At 44.3% G+C, this 8,319-nt stretch overlaps 1 pseudogene; it reads right to left on the bottom strand.

Moving 5' to 3' along the window:
- Positions 1 to 6,518: 6,518 nt before the first annotated feature.
- LOC122692743 lies at positions 6,519 to 7,555 on the bottom strand (annotated as a pseudogene).
- Between the last annotated feature and the right edge of the window lie 764 nt (positions 7,556 to 8,319).

The raw sequence follows: 8,319 nt of genomic DNA, 5'->3' as shown, positions 1-8,319 counted from the left end.
CCGAGCTGAGGCGGCACTGGATCTCATGGACCTTACCCTCTGAGGGGAAGGAGGGTCATTCTAAAGGATATTCAGGACGCAAGAGGGGCCTGTTGGGAGAAACTGGGCCTCATAGGGAGGAATGGGAAAGGTCTCCCCCAGGAGGGGTGGGACGGATTGCAACATGAAGAACGCGTAGGCTAGTTGGGATGTCAAATCAATGGGCACAAAGTTGCCTCTAAAGAGCCATCTTGGAAAACATGATGATTTGCTTCTAGGCTTCAGATCTTCTCTCCCAGCACTAAATAAAATGGTCAGAAAGCTATCAGAGTTTAAAGGTGCACATCACAGATCTTGAGGAGTTTCTGTTAGAGATAGTCTGATGGTAGACACCTCTTGCTAAGAAATTAATGCATTAGTGTGGAAACTAAATAGTGTGTACTAGAATACACAGTAAAAAAAAAAAAAAAAAAAAGAACTCCATCTATACCCTCTAACTTGGAGTAGAAATAGCAAATGCAAAAAACAAAACAAAACCCAATAAGCTGAATTATTGGCAATAGAAAATAAGATGATATCACTACAAATTCAGACTTATGAGATGCAAGCCCAGTAAGTCTTTGAACACAACCCTAAGTGCACTCATTCTTAATCAATCAATCAATCAATAGCATGCACAAACATAAAACTCACAGAATATTTTCTTCTAAAATCTTTTCAAGGTTCAAACAAAGGCAGGTATTTCAAAACTTCATTAAGGAAAATAACCCTATGTTAAGTGCTTTATAATTTATTTAAGAAAACTAGCCAAATATTGATATTAAAACTATACTATATATCACAAAAGAGAGAGTGGGGGAGAAATAAAACAGGCCATCTAACCTCGGATTGGAAATACAGGATTGAGTCAATCTATTGATGTAATTCAATCCCAATCAGTCTTCTGACTGGAATTTTGGCAAACTGAAAAAAGTATTTTTATATTTCATCTAGAAGAGTAAACATGTGAAATAAACAAAAATAAGTTGAAAAATAAAACTATTATCTATTGATGTAATTCAATCCCAATCAGTCTTCTGACTGGAATTTTGGCAAACTGAAAAAAGTATTTTTATATTTCATCTAGAAGAGTAAACATGTGAAATAAACAAAAATAAGTTGAAAAATAAAACTATTTAGGGAAATCTTGCACCATCATATATTAGAACATATTATGAAGTCACATGCTCAATATTGTGTGATAGAAAATTAGGTCTATGGAAGAGAATAATAAGATTATAATAGAACCCAATCTATAAAATTATTTATTGTATGGCACAGGTAGTGTTATTTATGAAATAAATGGTTCTTGGGAAATGCCTTAAATGTTAGGGAAACGAATTAGCTCTTTATCTTTTGGGGATTGGAAAGTTCTTTCCAAGGATAATACTACTCAGAAAATAGCATGAATTTGTTTATATACAAAATATGACCAGTGATTATCCCTGATTGATAGAAACATGATGGTTACTTTGTGATGTTCATTTTTCCAAAATTTCTGCATTTAGCATGTTTTTAGGAAGAGAAATAAAGGTAAAAATGGATAGAGATACATGTTCATTGCAGCATTATTGACAATAAGCAAGGTAAGGTAGGTGGCTCTAGTGGTAAAGAACCTGCCTGCCAATGCAGGAGACTTAAGAGATGTGGGTTCGATCCCTGGGTGGGTAAGATCCCTTGGCGGAGGGCATGGCAACCCACTCCAGTTTTCTTGCCTGGAGAATCCCATGGACAGAGGAGCCTGGCAGGCTACAGTTCCTAGGGTTGCAAAGAGTCAGACACGACTGAAGCGACTTCAGTTCAGTTCAGTTGCTCAGTCATGTCTGACTCTTTGCAACCCCATGAACCACGCAGCACGCCAGGCCTCCCTGTCCATCACCAACTCCCGGAGTTTACCCAAAATCATGTCCATTGAGTCAGTAATGCCATCCAACCATCTCATCCTCTGTTGTCCCCTTCTGCCCTTAATCTTTCCCAGCATCAGGGTCTTTTCCAATGAGTCAGCTCTTCGCATCAGGTGGCCAAAGTATTGGAGTTTCATCTTCAACATTAGTCCTTCCAATGAACACCCAGGACTGATCTCCTTTAGGATGGATTGGTTGGATCTCCTTGCAGTTCAAGGGACTCTCAAGAGTCTTCTCCAACACCACAGTTCAAAAGCATCAGTTCCTCAGTGCTCAGCTTTCTTTATAGTCCAACTCTCACATCCATGAAGCAACTTAGCATTAGCATTATTAGCAAGCTAAGGCAAGAACTATGTTCTGTCCACGGATGGATGACTCTAGAAAACAATGTGTATATATACATTTTATATATTATTTTATATAGTTTTTATATTATTGCATATATTATTATATAAGTATGAGTGAGTGAAGTCACTCAGTCGTGTCCGACTCTTTGCAACCATGGACTGTAGCCTACCAGGTTTCTCCATCCATGGGATTTTCCAGACAAGGGTACTGGAGTGGGTTGCCATTTCCTTCTGCAGGGGATCTTCCCAACTCAGGAATCGAACCCGGGTCTTCTGCATTGCAGGCAGATGCTTTACCCTCTGAGCCAGCAGGGAAGCCATGGAATATTATTCAGCCTTAAAATGGAAATTTTGTCGTTTTCAGCAATGTGAATGAAACTGGAGGACATTATTTTAAGTGAAATAAGCCAGACAATTAAAGATAAAAGCTGTGTACTTACACGTGTGAGAATTGGAATATTCCCAGCCATATCAGTAAACAAGGATGTCACAGTCATCAGTGATTTCAGCCCTCCAATGTGAGCTTCTGAGCCCTAAGGGCACTCTGGAAGGAGAAGAGTATCCAGGAACTAGCAGCCTTCAGGACTGTAGCCACGCCTACAGTGAGCCCCCAGGCAGCTCAGGATGTCTCTCTCTCTCTCACACACACACACAGACACACACACACAACACAGGACACTGGCCCAGGATAGCTAAAGTTCATACGAAAGGAACAATTACAGTGAGTGGACTTTTGCCTCTTCCCTGCACAGAAGAGTGCTAAATTCCTTAACTTAGGATATCTGATTTTCTTTAACAATAATCTTTTGATTTGCAGACTATCTGCCCTTTGTTGCAAAACTTTTATATAACCTGGCTCCTCCCCTTGCCTTCTTGGAGCAGTTCTCTCAGGATTACTTGAGATGCTGTCACCTAGCCTTGAAGTCCTAAAAATTCACACCAAATAAAACATAACGCTCAACTTCTATGTTGTGACTATTTTTTTAAGTTGACATGTGGAATCTAAAAAAATAAACAAAAAAAAGTACCCCTTAAACTGATTAGAAACGCAGTAGAAAGGTGGTTGCCAAGGGGTGAGGAGGTGGAAAATAGGAAGAGAATCATGCAGAGGATACACACTTTCAGTTATAGGATAAACAAAGTCTGAGGTTCTCACGTGTTACATGGTGACTAAAATTGGTAACATTATATTATATAACTGAAACTTGCTAAGAGTATAAGTTAAATGTTCTCACACACAAGAGAAGGTAAATATGTGAGGTGATGGACCTATAATTACCTTGAATCACAATGTATAGGTAGATTAAGACATCAGGGTGCACACTTTAAAAATCTGGCAGTGTTGCTTGTCAATTGTATGTCAGTGAAGCTGAAAGGAGGGTGGGGTAAAGTGTGTTAGCGCAGGACAGGAAGTGAGGAAACCTTGGTCCAATACACCAAGGGATGAAAACTTTTGCTTTTTAAAAAGATTTTATTTGACCTAACATTTGGCATTTCAGTCATATTTAGATGTACAATTCTATGGCATTACTTGCATTCACAATACTGTGCAACCATCCCTACTATCTATTTGCAAAGCTTACTCATCACCCAACTGAAACTCTATAACTATTAAGCCAGGACTGCTCATCCCTCCCTTTATCCTCCCAGCCCTGAAAACCTCTCAGTTTGGTGTTGATTCTGTATTGCAGAAGCTAACACAACATTGAGGAGAAAGCAATGGCACCCCACTCCAGTACTCTTGCCTGGAAAATGCAATGGACGGAGGAGCCTGGTAGGCTGCAGTCCATGGGGTCACGAAGAGTCAGACACGACTGAGCGACTTCACTTTCACTTTTCACTTTCATGCATTGGAGAAGGAAAGGGCAACCCACTCCAGTATTCTTGCCTGGAGAATCCCAGGGACAGAGGAGCCTTGTAGGCTGCCGTCTATGGGCTCGCACAGAGTCGGACACAACTGAAGCGACTTAGCAGCGGCAGCAACACAACATTGTATAGCAATTATTCTCCAATAAAAAAAGAAGAAGAAAAGAAAATCACTAGGGATTTTAAAGAAAAAAAAGAGGCGATTTAAGCAGAGCTGCTTTGGTAGAGCTGGATCAGGCATATGGTTGGGATGAAGAAAAAGAAGGTTGTTGCATTTTGAACAAGGTTGTTCTTGAGCTTTAAGTACCATTTGTCCACAGATTAGAAAGCATTGATCAAATTTTGTTGTTGTTTTAGTCGATAAGTCTTGTCCGAACCTTTTGTACGTCTATGGACTGTAGCCTGCCAGGCTCCCCCATCCATGGTATTTCCCAAGCAAAAACTCTGGAGTGGATTGTCATTTTCTTCTCCAGGAGATCTTTCTGACCTTGGGATCAAACCCACGTCTCCTGCATTGGCAGGTGGATTCTCTACCATTGAGCAGCCAGGGAAGCCCTTGATCAAATTTCACTGATGAGTAGTGATGGAGTGAAAGTCTGGGAGTGGGATCTAGGGGAACCCTAGGTGGGGCTTTGCTGCTGCAGATCCCCATCCCTGGGAGGGCCGGAGAGCAGCCTGGCATGCACAGGTATAGGTTCCAGAGACTGGGGAAAGTACGGTCTCTGTGAATTCTCCTCCCAGCAGGGTAAATTCTAACTGGTCATCATGTATTATAATTTTGACTTATGACTGAATTAAATTTGCTAATATTTTGCTAAGAATTTTTAAACCTTTGTTCTCAAGGGATATTAGTGTCTAGTTTTTTATTTTTTTCCATTGGAATATTTTGGTTTGGATTTGGTATAAGGGCAATGATGACCTCATAAAATGAATTGCTTAGTATTTCCTCCTCTTCAAATTTTTGTAACAGTTTGTGTGGTATTGGTATTATTCTTTCCTAAATGTTTTATAGAATTTACCAGAGAAGCATTCTGGGCCTAGAGTTTCTTTCTGGGAAGGTTTTTTTTTTTTTAAAGAAAAAAAGTATTTTATTCAAAAAATGCCAAGTATTAAAAAAACAAAACAAAAAACTCTTTTATTCCCCTGTACCATATTTCACTCAGATAAAACCAGCAGGCTACATGCTGCTCAGAACACAGCCCCAGAGAGGATCCAGAAGGCACAGCATCCAGAACTGCTTTTCATATATCTAGTCTATATACACAAGTCAGCAACACCCTCCCCCATCATCCACAGACCCCACACCCACTTGGGTAAGCTGGCGAGGGGGCCCCCTGCAGCAGTCAGGGAGCTGCCACAGCTGTCCCGCCTGAGTCCCTGTCACCCTACAAACCAACAGAGCAAGCATTGCAGCCCTCCCCAAAAGATCCCCAAGCCAGAGGAGGAAAGGAGAGAAAAGAAAACCATGGCAGCAGCAATGGAAGCTTGGAGCAGGAAGGGAACCAAATAAATAAATAAATATATAACATTGACCTCCAGGTTAGAAAGTGCATCATCTTTCCAAGGGGGAAAAACAAAACAAAACAGGTAAAATAATTTAAAAGGCAAAATTAAAAAAGAATTAGATCAACTACAATCCTTTTGTACACTACCATGCCAACTGTACACACATTTACAGTTTTTCTGTTGATTTGCTTTGCTTGTGCATTTGTGTGTGTGTGTGTGTGTATGTGTGTGTGTGTGTGTGTGTGTGTGTGTGTGTGAGGTCTTGACTTAGAAACAGTTAAGTAAAAACCAAAAAGGAAGACCAGTTCACTTGGGAGTTTTACTAAAGGTGGAAAAGGGCAGGTGGCTCAGCGTTTGGCCCTGTAGCCTCTTCCATGGCTCCTCTCATACGAAGGATGGGGGGCAAGCGGGGAGGGAGAAAGAGAGGGAACCAAACCTAGGCAGATTTTTGGAGAAGCAGCACGTAAAAGAGGCAAGTTCAAGTATTTCTCCCAGCACAGCTGGAGTCCCCACAGAAGGCCTTAGAAAGTCAGAAGAGGTGACAGGGACTTAAAATGGTGCTATTCCTAACCCACCCCAACCCGCATCCCCCCTGCCCGACCCGTCGCGGCATTCAGCAGAACTCTTGATGAAGCCGACAGCTCCATGGCAGGATCCTGACCTACTCCCACTCCTCCACCGCTGCCCAGCCCTGGGATTTTGCAGAGTCCAGCGATGCTGGACATCGGTGAGAAGGCGAGCTTCTATGGGAGGAGTGGAGGCCTAGGACACCTGGAGTGGAGTGGAATCTCTTCCTCCCTTTTGGGAAGCAGCGCCCGGGAGCCCGGGGTCTGGAATGACTTGTAAATGTTGTTTCTGTATGGAGCACTGTACTGCTTCACAATAAGTGCCACTGGTACTCAGGAAGCTGGGGACAGGACACGTCCCCTCCCTCGAGCATCTGACAGGGAGGGAGGAACCTGCGCGACAAGCTATTTGCTGGGCCCTGGGACAGGCTCTGGAGACTGATCTCAGCAGTTTCCTGGGGCAGGAGGACATCTTGCATCCACCGCTGGTTCTGGATTTCTTTGAAGGATGGCCGATCTGATGGCCTCAAGGCCAAGCACCATCTAATGAGATGTTGACCCTCTGAAGAGACCCGCTACCTGAAGAAAACTTGGCTCCTGACGATCACCTCATCGTGCTCAAAGGGAATGTCTCCACAGACCACGTCATGCAGCAGGATCCCCAGAAACCAGACAGCTGCTGACCTGCCATGGTAGCGGATCCCCTCTGGAGGATATACTCGGGTCCCATCGAAGTCCATGTAGACGGTGTCCTTGAGCAGCGCCCCGACCAGAAGGCGATGAGCTTGAGATCCCGAGATTGAGGTCGGTAAGGACGTTGTCGCCCTTGATGTCGCGGGGAAGCACCCTGCAGTCGTGGCCGGGCCGCACCGCCTCCAGCACCTGCCCGAAGAAGCTGCAGGCCAGCTCCTCCTGCAGGCCCCCCCTCCCCCTTTCCGTGATAAAGTCGAAGAGGTCTTGCACAGGTTGCGGCCTCTCCAGGATCAGGACGAAACCGTCGGGCCTCTTAAACCCATCCAGGAGCCTAATGACGCCGGAGAAGCCGGAGCTCAGCTTCTTCTGCAGAACCACTTCCATGGGCACTCGGGTACCATTAGGCAGCTCTCCGCAGTCGGAAATCCGGTCCTTCTCCACGTGCTTGATGGCCACCGGCGAGTTGGCGACACGGATGCCTGAGTACACCGAGCTGAAACTCCGCTGCCCGGGAGCGGGCCCACCGGGTACTGCGAACCCAGGGCTCCTTCTCCTTGCCCGGCGCCAGCTTGGTGGCGTGCGGGTCGTTGCAGGGCGTGGTGCGCAGGTGGGCAAGCGAGTTGATTTTGGACAAGAGCATCCCAACCTCCAGGGTGTCGCGTAGAGGCTGTGTCTGGAGCAGCTGCAGAGGAGCTGTGCTAAGGGGCTAAGGCTGGGGCTGGGGCTGCGGCTGCGGCTGGGCGAAAAGTAGAGGGCCTGTCCAGGACGCCTGGGGGCGCTGCCGGGGCTGGAGGCTGAGGGACGCGCCCGCAGGGTCAGGCAGAGGGGGGGCAGCAGAGGGGGCGACTCCAGGGGCTCCTGTGGCCGCTCTGCTGCGCAGGGAGAGTGTGGCTGCTGCCGCCGGTCCAGCCACCTGCCGCCAAGTCCTCTCCCGCCTCCCCTGCCACCGTTTTATAGAATTTTTAAAATGTTTTGCAGAATTTACCAGAGAAGCCTTCTGGGCCTAGAGTTTTCTTCCTGGGAAAGGTTTTTAATTGATGATTTTAATATCTTTCATAGGGGCATAGAGCTACTCAGCTTTTCCATTTCTACCTTAGTCAGTTTTAGTAATTTATCTTTCATAAAGGTGTGGGTGATATTCCCATATTATCCTTTTAAAGCCTGTAGGATACAATGTGGTGCCTCCATTTTCATTCATATTATTGTTAATCCTTGCTTCTCATCTTTCTTCTTGATCATCAAAGCTAGAGTTTTATCAAATTTACTGATTTTTTTAAAAGAAAACTTTTCATTTTATTATTTTATGCTTTATTATTTTTGTTTACTCGAATTTTGATAGCTCTTATCTTTTAAAATTCCCATTTTCTTCTTCCTTTTATTTTAATTTGCTTTTCTTTTTCTAAATTTTTAAGGTGAAAG

The sequence above is a fragment of the Cervus elaphus genome, chromosome 4 (assembly GCF_910594005.1).
Source record: "Cervus elaphus chromosome 4, mCerEla1.1, whole genome shotgun sequence".
Taxonomy (NCBI): Eukaryota; Metazoa; Chordata; class Mammalia; order Artiodactyla; family Cervidae; genus Cervus; species Cervus elaphus.
Note: the sequence above shows the minus strand (reverse complement) of the source record. Positions and strands in the feature narration are given on the sequence as shown.